We start from the raw sequence: 17631 nt of genomic DNA on the forward strand, positions 1-17631 counted from the left end.
TATACGTGTCATGTGTGTCCCAGAAGGAGAAGAGAAGGGTAAAGGGTCAGAAAGAATAATAGAGGAAATAATCACTGAAAATTTCCCATCTTTTATGAAAGATCTAAAATTACAGATCCAAGAAGCACAGCGTACCCCAAACAGAGTAAATCTCAGTAGACTGACTCCAAGACACTTAATAATCAAATAATCAAATGTCAAAGACAAAGAGAGAATTCTGAAAGCAGCAAGAGAAAAGTGATCCATCACACACAAAGGAAGCTCAAGAATGCAGCAGTATGATATATTTAAGATCCTGAAAGAGAAAAACTGCCAACCAAGAATCCTATATCTGACAAAACTGTCCTTCAAAAATGAGGGAGAGCTTAAAATATTTTCAGACAAACAGACACTGAGAGAGTTTGTGAACAAGATACCTGCTCTACAAGAAATACTAAAGGGAGCACTACTGACAGATAGGAAAAGACAGGAGAGAGAGGTTTGGCAAAGAGTGTAGAAATAAAGACTATCAGTAAGGGTAAAAAAGAGAGGGGAAAAAATAAAAATAAAATAAGATATGACATATAAATTCCAAAGGACAAAATGGTAGACAGTAGACATTATATTGAGTGAAATTAGCCAGAAACAAAAGGACGGACACTGTATGGTCTCACTTATATGGACTAACATTGATGACAGAAATTTGAGAGTTGAGAACACAGGTTATTAGGAGAGATGAAAGAGGTTAGAGGTCGGGCATTTGATGCTGAAGGAGTACATATAAGTTTCAACAGGATTGATTGTATAGATCCAGAAATGGAATGGATAGCATAAGAGTGTGTGATGGTAATGTGATAGTGTAAGTACTCTGAACAAAGATGAGTGTGAGTACAGTTGAAAGAGGAAGGCCAGGGGCATGTATGACATCAGAAGGAAAGATAGAAATAAAGACTGGGATTGCATAACTTAGTGAAACCTAGAGTGGTCAAGATGGTGATTAAATGTACAAATATAAGAATGTTTTTAAATGAAGGAAAACAAATGAATGTCAACATTGCAAGGTGTTGAAAATTGGATAGTATAGGGGAAAAATACAATCAAGCAAACTAGAATCTATAGCAGCAGCAAGAAGAGATGAAGTTGTGAGGTATGCACCTAGGTGAATGCAACTGGAGGACAGTATGTTGGGTGAAATAAACCAGAATCAAAAAGACAAACATTATAATGCCTTCCTAATATGGACTAACTATAATGTGCAAACTCTGCAACATTGTAAGATGCTTCTATTAATTGTAACAAAGGCAATATATCAAAGCTAAATGTCTATAAGAGGGAGATATAAGGGAGTGATATGGGATTCTTGGTGGTGGTGATATTGTGTGACATTTTCATTGTATTTTATTTTTATTTTCTTCTATTTTTGTATTTTTATTCATTTTTTTCTCTCCTTTTCCACTTTCTTTGGGAAAGATATGTAAATGCTCTCATATAGATTGTGGTGGTGAATGCATGTGATTACACTGGGAATCATTGATTGTTTACTTAGGATGGCTTGTATGGAGTGTGAATAAAACTGTTAAAAAATAAACAGAGGGACACAAGTGCTGGAGAAAATGTGGAGAGAGGGATGTACCTATTCCCCGTTGGTAGGGAAGTAGAATGGCACAGCCCAACTGGAAGGCAGTGTGGTGGTTCCACAGGAAGTTAAATATGGGGTCACCATATGGTCCTGCAACCCCATTATTTGGTATATATTTGGAAGAACTGAGAGCAGGGACATGAGTGGACATTGCACACTGGTGTCTATGGCAGCCACATTCATGCTTTGCAATGGATGGAGGTGGCCTAAGGGTACATCAACTGATAAATGGAATGGTGAACTGTGGTGTATACATACAATGGAATACCGAGCAGCAGCAAGAAGAGATGAAGTTGTGAGGTATGCACCTAGGTGAATGCACCTGGAGGACAGTATGTTGGGTGAAATAAACCAGAATCAAAAAGACAAACATTATAATGCCTTCCTAATATGGACTAACTATAATGTGCAAACTCTGAGAATTGAATCTGAGAACGTAGGTTATTAGGGGAAGGTTTATGGTAAAGGTTCCTAGAGTGTAAATCTTACAGCAGTCACACCTATTCATAAGTTGTAATGGTTATGTCTAAATTCTGAGATGCTGAGCTGGTCGGTCCTGTAACTTCAGGTATCTGTGTGACACCTGGGACTCAGAGCCAGAGTTCAGCAGCTATGAATGTTAGCATTCCTGCATACTGCAAATGTTAAAAAATCTGAAAAAGAAATCAGACTTCAAATAGAGATATGAACAAAATGGACTTGATTAAAACTAAGGTAAACCAGACTAAATGGAAAGGGATGATATTGACTGTGTTTTAAAACCTCAATTTCTGTGTGAGATCAAAGGAAGAGATCTTATTTGGTGCAAAATCTATACTTTCTGTAGCACGCTATATAATTTAATTTGTATGGTCAGTTTATTCAAATACCATAATTACATGGAATCTTGAATAGGGGGTGAGATCTGTTTGGTTTGTACAGGTTAGCATGAAGCCCTGATATATTCAAGAGTAATTTAGGCACAGAATAAGAAGTATTTGCAAAGCCCCCTTGAGGGCCTGGGGAAAAATGTGGAAACATTAAACTTCCCCACCTGGGGAATTCCTGATATTCTTGCAAGCATTGGGGACTACCATTGTAGTAGGCCAAGTCCTCGATCTTGGGGCTGCCCTTATGAAGCTTGCTACTGCAAAGGAGAGGCTAAGCCTACTTATAATGGTGCCTAAGAGTTACCCCCAGAGAACCTCTTTTGTTGCTCAGATGTGGCCTCTCTCTAAGCCAACCCTGCAAGAAAACTCACTGCCCTCCCCCCTACATGGGACATGGCTCCCAGGGGTGTAAGTCTCCCTGGCAATGTGGGACATGACTCCCAGTGATGAGCCTAGACTTGGCATCGTGGGATTTAGAAAACCTTCCCAATCAAAAGGGGGAAGAGAAATGAAACAAAATAAAGTTTTAGTGGCTGAACAATCTCAAATGAAATCGAGAGATCATTCTGGAGGTTATTCTTATGCATTATATAGATATCCCTTTTTAGTTTTTAGTGTACTAGAATATCTAGAAGGAAATACCTGAAACTGTTGAACTGCAATTCAGTATCCTTGATTCTTGAAGATGATCTATAACTATACAGCTTATATGGTGTGACTGTGTGATTATGAAAACCTTGTGGCTCATACTCCCTTTATCCAGTGTATGGACAAATGAGTAGAAAAAAAGTGGGACAAAAAGTAAATAAATAATGGGTGGGGGAGGGGTATGAGATGTTCTGGGTGTTCTTTTTTACTTTTATTTTTATTCTTATTCTCATTTTTTGGAGTAATGAAAATGTTCAAAAAATTGATGGTGGTGATGAATGCACAACTATGTGATGATACTGTAAACAATTGATTATACACTTTGGATGATTATATGGTATGTGGATATATCTCAATAAAATTTCATTAAAAAGTGATGGGGAGATTAAGATATTTTCAGATAAACAAAAGCTGAGGGGGTTCATCACCACCACACTGGCCCTACAAGAGATGTTAAAGAGAGTTCTGCAGGTTGAAAGGAAACGACAACAGACAATAGATCAAAGCTGTGTGAAGAAATAAATATCTCTGGTAAGGGTAATGACTAGGGTATATATAAATGCCAGTACTATTGTAATTTTGGATTGTAACTCCACTTTTTACTTCCTACAGGATCTAAAAGCATAAAAATGTATTGAGAAAGCAGTGGTTTTGGACTCATAATATATGAACATGTAATTCATGGCAAGAACTAATAAAGGTGAGTGGATCAAGAGATATAAGAACGGTTTGTGTATGCTATGGAAATTAATTTGACGTTAAAGCAATGGGATTGTTACAGATTTAGGATGTAAATCTTAGCCCCATGGTAACTACAAAGAAAATATCAGAGAATATACATGTTCATAGAGACAGAAATTAGAGTATAGTTTGCGAGGGGCAGGGGGCAGGAGGAATGAGCAGTTAATGCAAAATGGGTGTAGGATTTCTGCTTGAAGAGAGGGGAAATTTTCAGTAATGGAACATGGTAAGGTTACTAGAACACAGTGAATGTGATTAATCCCACATTGTAGTTGAATGACATGCTTTGTTGTAGCTGAGATGGAAAAGTTTATGTTGTATATATGTTCCTACAATTTAAAAGAGAAAGAAAGAGTAACTGAAGAGAAAAAAAGTAGGACATATGGTAAAGGAAGAGATAGTTATTTCAATTTTAAAATAACTTGAATTAGAGGCTCCTGTGTATGAGCAAAAATCCTAGACAGTATGGTTAATTACCAGTTAGATATAGTCAAGGCCCAACTGGAATGAGGTCAAGAAGGATAAGCATTTCAATTACCAGCAAAAGCAGTATTGAAATGGCTGGTCTTGGAACCTAGGTTGGACAGGATAGAAGAAACTGACCTTGCGGTTTATTTCTCTATATCAAACCTCCATATTCCCCTTCTTTCCATTTGTTGTTCCTTGTTTGTTACTGAGAATCACTCCATCTTTTTGCTCAGTTCTATTAGGTCTACTCTAGTGCTTCACATTATCTCTAGTCCTTTTAGATCAGCATGCCCATAGAGAGGTAGAATTGAACCAGGGTTTCCAAAATGCAGTGTTTAGGTGGGCCTTTAGAAAAGAAGCTTTTTCAGACAAAGAAATAGAGTAAAAATTGGGCAAGTTAGCAAAGCAAGACTTGCCCTCTATCAAATCACCACCACAGGAAGAAGGAAGAGGAGAAGGAGACGACGAGGAAGAGACAAACAGGAGGAGGAGAAAGAGAACTGGAACCAGAAGAAAGGAAGGAGAGAAGGAAGGAAGGGAGAGAGAGAAGATTTGATTGAACCCATTGAGGTGCACTAGATCACATAAAGATGACTGTGTTCAATAATCCAAATCAGCATAGAGGCAAGAAATCTAGATATGCCAGTCGTCAACACCCCTTAATCAGACAAAGCAAATCTTCAGGCAATAATTCTGCCTCAGACATTCAAGCCCTACCTTGGTCTACTAGAAGTAGAAAACAAGGTAGAAAGAGAGAGGATCTTGAGTTCAGAAAAATTTTGTATAAATCCAAGCATTGCTTTATATTAAATATGCAAACTAGGATAACTTAATTACCTTTTGAGCCTGAATTTTCCTGCATATGGCAGATTGAATTATGTACCCCAACAAAAGATATATATATATACTTAATCTTAATCTGTATTCCTTTCTGTCTGAGCCCATTTGTAAACAGAACCTTTTGAAGATATATCAGTTAAGGTGTAGAGTCATCTGTGAATAAGACCTTCTAAGAGCCTATTTAGGTGTGGCCAAAGTGATTCAGGGTGGCCTTAATCCATATTACTGCAGGTACTATAAAGAGAAAGCCAAACGAAGAGAAGTCAGCAGAAACTAGAAGAGCAGACACAAGGTGAGAGAGTTCACCGTGTGATGAAGGCAGAGATGAAAACCAAGGAATCCCAAAGATTGCAGCAAGCCAGTATCAGGACACTACAGACTTTGGGGAGAAAGAATGTCCTTGCCGATGCCTGGATTTTGGACTTCAAGCCTTTCAAACCATGATAAAATAAACTGTTGTTAAACCAATCAGTGTGTGGTATTTGTTATAGAGGCCCTGGCAAACTAAGACACTGTATATAAAATAGTGATAATAGCACCCACCTTACAGTGTTACTTTAAATGTTAAATTATCATATATGTGTGTGTGTATGTGTGTTTATGTGTCATCCACCATAGAACCCAACTTAATGGCAATAACTTCTAATTTATTTCCTTATAGAATTACTGTTAGAATTAAATGGAATAATATGTTTGAAGGCACGTGGAAAATAGTAGATTAGTTTAACAAACCTACAAAGTAATAAAATGAGGCTTGAAAAAAATAGCTTTAGCTCTGTACAAATCCTGATTCTTTTTAAGTTGACATTGAGAATGAATTTATTTTATTTTATGAATGATACCTTGTTAACGCTATTGAAGTTCTGAATATTCTACATGCTAAAATAAAATTGTACTGCATTCCCTGGAGTACTTTCAATCACTATAAAACATTAAACTACAGTGTATATATTTTAGATGCAAGCCATATTTGACTTTGAAACTATGCTGACTGAGAGAGAAAATGCAGTGTTGATTAGCTTTCTAAGCCCCACTAAAATTTGAAGATAATCACAGTCTACTTTACATTTTAATCATACATGCATGGCTTTAATCTCTGTAAGGTGTATACATGACTTCCAAAATTTATATTGAAATTGTTCTAAACCCATGGACTTGACCCCTCAGGGTAGAGTTATTGCAAAAGGCCTGCACATTCATATACACACTGAGTGCTAATTGCACATTAATTAAATAATATGTCATAAATATTTGTGCTAATATTTTAAATATTATCTGCTGTTGGGATTAATAAAATAAAACATCATCTCAAAGCATTTGTATTAGAAAGAACTCAATTTCAAGAAACAGAAACCCAATCTGAACTAAAAAAGATATTTATGGGCTCATATACCTGAAAAGTGTATGGATAAATTCAGGCATCATGAACAGATCTAGGGGCCCAAAACATGAAAACAGGACTCCATCTCTTTAAACATCTCAGCTTTATCTCACATCTTTGAGCTTTATTCTCATGCATACTTTACCATTGTGGAGGCAAGGTGGTTGCCAGCAGCATGAAAGATAGCCCATAGCCATCCTGGCAGTAATTACTGTGGCCAGAGTCCTGGTGTCAGATGGAGGGAAGAATTTGAAAGCGACAACCTGGAATACTCAGCTGAGGAGATCTCCAGACTACGTGTGGAGGATGTACCCTGGCTTCTCCTTGCAGCTTATAGTACAATGCGAGCGGAGAAAGATAAACTTAGAACTGAACACTTGGGTTCAAAGAAACCAGAAGCTGATGGCTTGGAAAATTACGGGCTTCCAGGAGGTGGAATCCCAGAAGCTACAGCCCAATGTGAGGATGTAACCAAACATGGAACCCAGCCACCATTTCAGTACAAGCCAAGATTGGAAATGGAGTTAAGCAGGAAGGATTTGTGAAAAGTCCTATTGTCTGACAGCTTTGACCCCTGTGTGCTTCATGTGAAGCCAACAGAATTTTTGCGAGATCTTTATAGACAGAGCCGTTGCCGGTCTGGACTGGAGGAGACAGACAAGGAACAAACTGAAGGAAAAATTTCTTCAAAGACAGAGCCATGGAGGTTGAGGTCTGGAGTCAAGAGGCATTGGGCTGGGAGAGCAGTGTGGCCCACACGCATGGAAAGGGTGAGTTTGCCCTGGAGGTCGAGGATGGGCATTCCGCCTCGATGCTCCGGAAGGGTTTTGCTACCCCAGGTCCCAAAGAGGGTGGAGCACATTCCCAGGGAATTGGGGAGAGCCTGGCTGCCACCACACTGTTCTGAAGGGGTTGAGCGTGTGCCCTGGAGATGGAAGGGAATCTGGGTGCTTCCCCGATGTTTGAGGAGGGTGGGGCCAAGTAGGTGGTCTCCCCAATGTGTGGATATGTTGGAGCACTCACCCAAGCATTTGGAGAGGAAAAGGCTGCCGCAAAGTCCCTCAGGAAGGGTTAGATTCCTACTCTCTCAAGCCCCAAGGATGCAATGTCGTTGTGTTAATGACTCTCAGACTTTGAAATCTAATGGAGTTTGTCCTGCAGGTTTTAGGAACTGTTTTGGTCCTGTTAACCCTGTTTTCCTTATTGTTTCTCCTTATGGCAATGGGAATGTTTATCCTATGAATGTCCCTCCCTTGTATATTGAAAGCACATAACTTGTTCTAAGTTCACAGATCCACAGCTAAAGGAGAATTATGTCTTAGGACCGACCACACCTGTAATTGATTTTGATGGGATCTTGTACTTAACCATTGTTACTGAAATGATTTTAGTTTCTGTGATATTGTGGGATGAATGTATTTTGTATATGGAAAAATAATGTCATTTTGGGGTCCAGGGGGTGTAATGTGCCAGTTTGAATGCATTATGGCCCCAAACGCCATTATCTTTGATGTAATCTTGTGTGGGCAGACCTATCAGTGTTAATTAGATTGTAATTCTATGAGTGTTTCCATGGAGATGTGCCCCACCCAACTGTGGGTGATAACTCTGGATAATTTCCATGGAGGTGTTGGCCCACCCATTCAGGGTGGATCTGAATTAAATTACTGGAGCACTATATAAGCTCAGACAGAAGGAGCAAGCTTGCTACAGCCAAAAGGGACACTTTGAAGAATGCACTGTAACTGAGAGAGGAGCTTCAGCTTACAGAGACATTTTGGAGATGGCCTTTGAAAGCAGACTCTTGCTCCGGAGAAGCTAAGAGAGGACAAATGCCCCAAGAGCAACTAAGAGTGACATTTTTGAGGAACTGCAGCCTAGAGAGGAATGTCCTGGGAGAAAGCTATTTTGAAACGAGAACTTGGAGCAGACGCCAGTCACGTGTCTTCCCAGCTAACAGAGGTTTTCCAGACACCATTGGCCATCCTCCAGTGAAGGTACCCGATTGTTGATGCATTACCTTGGACACTTTATGGCCTTAAGACTGTAACTGTGCAACCAAATAAACCCCCTTTATAAAAGCAAAAAAAAAAAAAAAATTACTGTGGCCAGGAAGATGGGATGCTCTGATTGGCTAAGCCTGAGGCACATGCCCACCACTGAAGTCAAGAGGAGAGTCAAAATCATCCAATATGAATGAACTGTGAGTAGAAAAGGGAGGGATGATTAACCATAGGAAAACTGGGGTACAGGAACCTTAATCAGCAGAAGGGATGCTGATCAGCAAAAACAACTCATGGCTGTTATGGCATAGAACCCATAGTGGTCATTTGCAAATTACACATTTTCTCAATACATGTGGATCTTAAAATGTTTTGATGTTTAAAAAAGGGTTCTCAAATTTGAAAACCTTGAGAATCTCTAATGAATTCTTTTTTCTGTAGGAGTATATGGATGATACAGATCAAATACATGTATGAGTAACTGAAATTTCTTTCTTTCAATTAGGATACTTAGTGTGATGTTTATAATGCCTTAGATGACTACTTTGGGATTATTTGTGACTGTAGTGATAAGTCCCTAGCTCAGTGAGTTTTCTTGGCCCATTAGGTAACTTCACAAAGCATAGCCTTCTCCAGGGAGCAGGAAACAGTATGAAAAGAAAATCGAATAAAGCACATTTTCAGCAAGAATTTTCTTTCATCTGTGTTTTAAGATGTTTATTCCTGAATTGTCTAAGGTACCCAGGTGAGCTCCTTACAGAAAGAATGTGTGAATTTCCTTAGAGCTAATTTGAAATTAGTTAGGCATTCTGCGTATGAAGGTCTTTAATCTTTCAGCACTTCTTTTCATGAGATAGCCTAGCTCAAAGTAATTTTATGAGGTTGATTATTATAATGTATTCTAAATGAGCACAATTGTTATAATAATTATGTAATCATGAATGACAAGGGCACACCCCTTAGGCTCCTGTAGCCTTCTGTCTACCTGAATGCTCATCTTTTCATGGAAGTAAAACCTATAGTGTCACAACAGACTACTTCACAATTACTTTATGCATAAGTTTTTATAAAAGTAAATACTTGCATGATAAAACCTGTTTTAATCACTCACTCTCTCAGCAATGTGCAGCCCTATGGTTTAAATCTCACATAATGCTACATAAATGACAGACTCCTATCCATTCATCAACTCATAATATGTCTCAATTACACTGTAATGTTTAAAACTCCAAATCAGATAATTCCTCTTCCCTAATGAGTTGCAACTAAATAGTTTGTTCCTGGTTGTTTAGTTTTGTTTTAAAGAAGATTCTGATATACTTTTAAATTTAAAAAAAGTTCAGCGTTCAAAAAAATAATTCAAATGAAATTTGCAAAGATATAACCCAAATTCATTTAGTTTTTCTTCTCTCTTTACTCTTTGCCTTTTACCAATTCTTTCTTAAATAATATCATCTTTCTTGATGTTTACCTTTGCACACTTTTATATGTTTATATTTCTATGACTTTATTTGACTGTCCAAAATGATGTGTTTTGACTCCAAATTAAGGTAATCCAAAACAACTTACTTGTCTCCCTTTCTCTCACAATTTTTCTAATTGTTTAATTAGAGAAGTTGTAGGTTTACAGAAAAATCATACAGAAAATACAGTTCCTATATACCCCCTCACACACCCAGTTTTCCCCATTAACATTTTGCATTAATTTGGTACCTTTGTTACAATTGATGAGACCATATTATAATTATACTATTAATTGTAGTCCCTAGTTTACATTAGAGTCCACTCTTTGTATTGTACAGTTCTGTTTTTTAAAAAATTTTTATTCTGGTGACATATATGCAATCTAAAATTTCCCATTTTAACCACAGATTTTTAAAAATGTATCATTTCAAACATTATATGGGCACATAACATTTATGTTGTCATCTGTCATCCTAATCTCCCAAATGTATTAGTTTTAGTCTTAGCTCTGCAGTTAAATATATTTGGTGCTCGCCGCAAAGCCTTTCTGTTTGTTGGCTGAAGTTCATCTTCTTGTAGTTTTACCAAGAAGAGCTCATGATAACAACACTCCTTGCATTTTTGCATATTCAATATTTTTTTTGTCTTTATACTTGAAGAACAGCTTGGCTGGTTATAAAATCCTTGGCTCATTCCTTTGTTCCTTGAGTATCTTGTAAGAATTTCTCCATTGTCTTTTGGCCTGAACTGATACCATATGGAGAAGTCTGAGGCCAGCCTGAGTAACTCAATCTTTCTGTGTTGGTAAAATTTACTGCTCTATCACACAATTTTTTTGCATAGTGTCTTTGTGCTTGTTCCTTTTTTATTAATCATAATTGAATAGGTTACATTTTCCTGGGTCAGCTACTTCCAGTACATTTCTTTTGGGAGGGGAAGAGGGTAGGTAGGATAAGAGGTAAGGGCAGCTTTGCAAACTAAAGGCTCTCTCTTTTTCTGCTACCACAGAGACAAATTGCTTCCTGCAATTATGTCTCATCTGCATGATTCTTTGTGTAGTGCCAAGTCTTCTGCTTCTCTGACCCAAAGTGGGCATGGAGTTCCTGCTATGAGGCAAGTTGACCTCAATTCCTGCACCTATTGTTATAAACAAAGGATATGGTTTTAGCTCATCAGAGTCAGCCCCTCCCCTTCCTTAGGCACATTTTTTCTGGTACTTTCTGAGAGCGACACTATTGGTCCCTCACCCCATCATCAAGGGCTTCTGCGGTTCACCTCCTCCTGTACAGTTTATAACCAAACTCAGTTGCCTTTGGTAGACTTTACACATGTGTTTTGGAGTCTGAGGATTATTTGTTTCCTAATTTCATTTCAAATGGTGTTTGTGCAGGATTTTTTCCTTCTTGCCTGCAATATTTCCAGGAGGAGGAGGGGAAAGGTATTCACATTCTTAGTTTTCAAGTATTTTCTGGGTACCTACTAGGTGCCAGGCTGATCACAATGTAATCAAAGATGAATATGACAGTGTCCCAGCCCTCAACTTACTCACAATACTATAAATTGTGTTAAGGCAACTTGGAAGCCGATATATTGAACTAGGAGAGATTTGCTCACTCCCTGGATTATCAGTGTGGCATTGTGAAACCATTAAATTTGTCTAACCTTCAATTCTCCACATATGAAATCAAGATATTTAAGTATTTCAGTAAATAGAGTCTGTAAAGTGTATTGGGAATAGATTAAAATATCACAAATTCATTCATATATATGTTAAAAGATTATTCCTCTATTTGTTTAGGAGGATGTAGGGAATCAATATTTATAGAGAAGAATAGAAGTGTTACAGCCATTATCCATTTAATCCTCAAAATAACACTAATATGTATTATTATCTATCAAGTTTCATGAGCGTTACCAACATTTCCATGGCCACACAACAAATAATTGGCTAAGCATGGATTCAGACTCAACCTCATTTAATTCCAAAGCCCATGCTTTTTCCAGTGCACCATATTCCTTTCCCTGAGAAAGCGCCTTCTTCTGGAACACTCTTAATAGCCACACGCCTACCTTAACAGGCTTCTTCTCATAGTTTAGGAATCAACTAAATATCTTCTTGCTAGACAAAGTAGCCACCCTACTTACCTGAAGCAGCCACCATAGAAGATTCATTATTTGTTACCACAGCACCCTGCACATTTATTTCCTAAGACTTATCATGATTTGTAATTACTCATTTATTTCTGTTTTACCTGTTTATTGTTTGTATCCTGGACCTGCTAGATACACTATACCTACATTATGTATAGCATGGTATATTACACCTGGGAGTTACCTAATACAAATTTATTAAATGAATGAATATATGACAAATTAAAATTAACAAATTAATATTCAGTCCATGAAGAATATTGTGCCAGTCCATGAAATTTATTGACCCAGAAGCTGTTGGACCAATTTCTCAAAGAAACATCCTAGAAGAAATCAATATCACACAACAGATAAGGTTATATAGAGAGAGATATAAGAAGCCATTTTAGAAATACTGAAGGGTATTGATGGTTTGAAATAATATCTCACCATGGGCTAGAAGTGATGGCATATGCCCTATCCTCTTCCCTCTTCTTTCTCTCCTCAGGTGGGCATATCACATAGTTTTAGCCTAGTTGGGAAAGCAAGAGAAGAAAGTGGCCTCTGAAAATCAAAGTAAAGTTATCATAAACCAGAAGAAACAGAGGCTTATGAAGGTGCTTTTGTAGGCTCTGGGGCTCCACATGCCTCTGGACAGCAAAAGAAGACACGATGAAGTCCAGAGTACAGATATCCAAAAATTAGCCATTTGGCCTTCATACCAGGTTTGAGTTCAAGGGAATGGTAAAGGGAATCCTCAGAGTTAGAAAAATTCATAATGTAGGAAAGGAGACCTGTTGCCTAAGACTAAAGTTAGTGTATTTCTCTGGTGTATTTCTTAGAAACTTCAATGACAGTTGACATATAGGAGAGTAAGGAGAGCCCAATAAGAAACAGCAATTGTTCTCCATGCTTGCTTAGGATTGACAAGGGGCAATTGGTTTTAATTATAGAAGGAAAAGTTTTCAGTGGTTATATGTTAGAAAATAATATTTTAAAGATTTGAACCTTGAAAACTTCTTTTAAGATAAGTCACTTTAAAAAGTTTTAAGAAATGGCTTGACTATTCCATGAGTCATTTTCAGTATGGCCTAGCCCGAAGACATGAACCAGATGGTTTCTCAAAATCCTTGTAGTTGTATGAGTCAATGATAACATAAAGGAGTACTTCATTTTATTCTTTTTAGGTTCTCCCAGATTTCCTTTTTATAAACAGGTTTCTTGAGGTAAATATAATTGACAATCTAATTGCACATATTTAAGATGCACAAAATGTTAAGTTTGGACATGCACCCAAGAAACCATGACCATAATTAAAAGAATGAAATGTTCATTTAATATATTCAATATAGACATCTACAATGACTAGAAATTATAGAAAGGTAGATTTTTATTCAGTTCAGATAATAATTTTATTATAATAATAAGATTCAATCTGAAAAATATATGGACCTCCAAAGGTATGGGTTTACTGTCACTTGAGATGTTCAATGAAGTAGGGGTTGGACAAGGCAACTTCTGTGTCCCTCTCAATTCCAAAATGCTCTGATTATTTGAAAATGAGTGTGTTCTTTCTAATTTTCAATGAATATATGTTCAGTTTTCAGTGAATATATGTCTTTAAAAAATTATGTCATATAATCCATATACCAAAACTTTTTAAAATAGAGAAAGGAAAAATAAACCCATGTAATCCTATTGCCACAACCTAACCATTATTATCTTTTTGGCACATTTTCTTTCAGACTTTTCTTCAAATACATATTTTCTTTCCATAGTTATTGTACTTTTACTGTCCATACAGTTTTATACAACTTGTTTCACTCAATAATATTTTCTCCGTATCCATTAATTTTTTCAAATTAAAAATTTTTATTTTGAAATAATTATAGAGTTACAGGAATTTGAAAAAAAAAAAAGTACATGGAGTTCCTGTATACCCTTCACTTAGTTTCCCCCAAAAGTAATATCTTGTGTAACTACAGTACTATATCAAAACCAGAAAATTGACTCAGGTACAATCTAGGCAGTGTATTCAGATTTTCAACACTTTTATATGCACTCATTTATGAGTGTATGTGTTTAGTTCCATATAATTCTATAATAAGTGTAGATTAGTGAAATCACAACTGCAACCAAGATACAGAACTGTCTCATCACCACAAGGCTCCCTCTTGCTTCCCCTTTATAGCTACACATCCTCCTCCCTTCCCTATCCCTAATCCCTGGCAACCACTAACAGTTCTCAATTTCCTTTTTCTCTTTAACTTTGAGAATGTTATACAAATGGAATCATAACAGTATTCAACATTTTGAAATCAAATTTTTTCACTCAGCATAATTCCCTTGAAATCGATCCACGTTGCTGTGTGTATCAATAGTTCATTCCTGGTTATAGCTGAGTAGTATTTTGTTGTAGGGATGTACCAGAGTTTGTTGAAGAACATCTGGGTCATGTACAGTTTGTGGTTATTACAAGTAAAGCCGCAATGAACATTTTGGGTACAGGTTTTTATGGGAACATGAGTTTTCATTTCTCTAGAACAAATGCCCAAGAGTACAATTGCTGGGTTGTATGATAAATGTATGTATAACTATATATATAAGAAACTCCCAGAAAAATGCAGAAGAGGCGGGGCAAGATGGCAGACTGGTGAGCTGTATGTTTTAGTTATTCCTCCAGGAAAGTAGGTAGAAAGCCAGGAACTGCGTGGACTGGACACCACAGAGCAATCTGACTTTGGGCATACTTCATACAACACTCATGAAAACGTGGAACTGCTGAGATCAGCGAAATCTGTAAGTTTTTGTGGCCAGGGGACCCGCGCCCCTCCCTGCCAGGCTCAGTCCCGGGGGAGGAGGGGCTGTCAGCTCCGGGAAGGAGAAGGGAGAACTGCAGTGGCTGCCCTTATCGGAAACTCATTCTACTGATTCAAACTCCAACCATAGATAGACGGAGACCAGACACCAGAGAATCTGAGAGCAGCCAGCCCAGCAGAGAGGAGACAGGCATAGAAAAAAAAACAACACGAGAAACTCCAAAATAAAAGCGGAGGATTTTTGGAGTTCTGGTGAACATAGAAAGGGGAAGGGCCCTGAGGTGCATATGCAAATCCCGAAGAAAAGCTGATCTCTGCCCTGTGGACCTTTCCTTAATGGCCCTGGTTGCTTTGTCTCTTAGCATTTCAATAACCCATTAGATCTCTGAGGAGGGCCCGTTTTTTTTTTTTTGTTTTTTTTTTTAACCCTTTTTTCTTTTTCTAAAACAATTACTCTAAGAAGCCCAATACAGAAAGCTTCAAAGACTTGCTATTTGGGCAGGTCAAGTCAAGAGCAGAACTAGGAGAGCTCTGAGACAAAATGCAATAATCCAGTGGCTGAGAAAATTCACTAAACACCACAACTTCCCAAGAAAAGGGGGGTGTCCGCTCACAACCATCATCCTGCTGGAGAGGAAACACTCCTGCCCATCGCCAGCCCCATAGCCCAGAACTGCCCCAGACAACCCAGTATGACGGAAGTGCTTCAAATAACAGGCACACACCACAAAACTGGGCGTGGACATTAGCCTTCCCTGCAACCTCAGCTGATTGTCCCAGAGTTGGGAAGGTAGAGCAGTGTGAATTAACAAAGCCCCATTCAGCCATCATTTCAGCAGACTGGGAGCCTCCCTACACAGCCCAGCAGCCCAGAACTGCCCTGGGGGGACGGCATTCACCTGTGACATAGCACAGCCATCCCTCAACAGAGGACCCGGGGTGCACGGCCTGGAAGAGGGGCCCACTTGCAAGTCTCAGGAGCCATACGCCAATACCAAGGACTTGTGGGTCAGTGGCAGAGACAAACTGTGGCAGGACTGAACTGAAGGATTAGACTATTGCAGCAGCTATAAAACTCTAGGATCACCAGGGAGATTTGATTGTTAGAGCCACCCCCCCCCCCTGACTGCCCGGAAACACGCCCCATACACAGGGCAGGCAACACCAACTACACACGCAAGCTTGGTACACCAATTGGACCCCACAAGACTCACTCCCCCACTCACCACAAAGGCTAAGCAGGGGAGAACTGGCTTGTGGAGAACAGGTGGTTTGTGGACGCCACCTGCTGGTTAGTTAGAGAAAGTGTACTCCACGAAGCTGTAGATCTCATAAATTAGAGATAAGGACTTCAATTGGTCTACAAATCCTAAAAGAACCCTACCAAGTTCAGCAAATGCCACGAGGCCAAAAACAACAGAAAATTATAAAGCATATGAAAAAACCAGACGATATGGATAACCCAAGCCCAAGCACCCAAATCAAAAGACCAGAAGAGACACAGCACCTAGAGCAGCTACTCAAAGAACTAAAGATGAACAATGAGACCATAGTATGGGAGATAAAGGAAATCAAGAAGACCCTAGAAGAGCATAAAGAAGACATTGCAAGACTAAATAAAAAAATGGATGATCTTATGGAAATTAAAGAAACTGTTGACCAAATTAAAAAGATTCTGGACACTCATAGTACAAGACTAGAGGAAGTTGAACAACGAATCAGTGACCTCGAAGATGACAGAATGGAAAATGAAAGCATAAAAGAAAGAATGGGGAAAAAAATTGAAAAAATCGAAATGGACTTCAGGGATATGATAGATAATATGAAACGCCCAAATATAAGACTCATTGGTGTCCCAGAAGGGGAAGAAAAGGGTAAAGGTCTAGGAAGAGTATTCAAAGAAATTCTTGGGGAAAACTTCCCAAATCTTCTAAACAACATAAATACACAAATCATAAATGCTCAGCGAACTCCAAATAGAATAAATCCAAATAAACCCACTCCGAGACATATACTGATCACACTATCAAACACAGAAGAGAAGGAGCAAGTTCTGAAAGCAGCAAGAGAAAAGCAATTCACCACATACAAAGGAAACAGCATAAGACTAAGTAGTGACTACTCAGCAGCCACCATGGAGGCAAGAAGGCAGTGGCACGATATATTTAAAATTCTGAGTGAGAAAAATTTCCAGCCAAGAATACTTTATCCAGCAAAGCTCTCCTTCAAATTCGAGGGAGAGCTTAAATTTTTCACAGACAAACACATGCTGAGAGAATTTGCTAACAAGAGACCTGCCCTACTGGAGATACTAAAGAGAGCCCTACAGACAGAGAAACAAAGAAAGGACAGAGAGACTTGGAGAAAGGTTCAGTACTAAAGAGATTCGGTATGGGTACAATAAAGGATATTAATAGACAGAGGGGAAAAATATGACAAACATAAACCAAAGGATAAGATGGCTGATTCAAGAAATGCCTTCACGGTTATAACGTTGAATGTAAATGGATTAAACTCCCCAATTAAAAGATATAGATTCGCAGAATGGATCAAAAAAAATGAAGCATCAATATGTTGCATACAAGAGACTCATCTTAGACACAGGGACACAAAGAAACTGAAAGTGAAAGGATGGAAAAAAATATTTCAT

The 17631-nt window shown here is 38.2% G+C and overlaps 1 protein-coding gene across 1 annotated transcript in view; it reads right to left on the reverse strand.

The window, feature by feature from the left end:
- Positions 1 to 17631, reverse strand: part of TASL (TLR adaptor interacting with endolysosomal SLC15A4) — a 301857-nt gene that overhangs the window by 85731 nt on the left and 198495 nt on the right. Inside the window, exon 3 of the transcript XR_005214476.1 lies at positions 12613 to 12694. The gene's annotated coding sequence lies outside the window, so the exon portion shown is untranslated. The remainder of the gene's footprint in view (positions 1 to 12612; positions 12695 to 17631) is intronic.

Source organism: Choloepus didactylus, chromosome X (assembly GCF_015220235.1).
Source record: "Choloepus didactylus isolate mChoDid1 chromosome X, mChoDid1.pri, whole genome shotgun sequence".
Taxonomy (NCBI): Eukaryota; Metazoa; Chordata; class Mammalia; order Pilosa; family Megalonychidae; genus Choloepus; species Choloepus didactylus.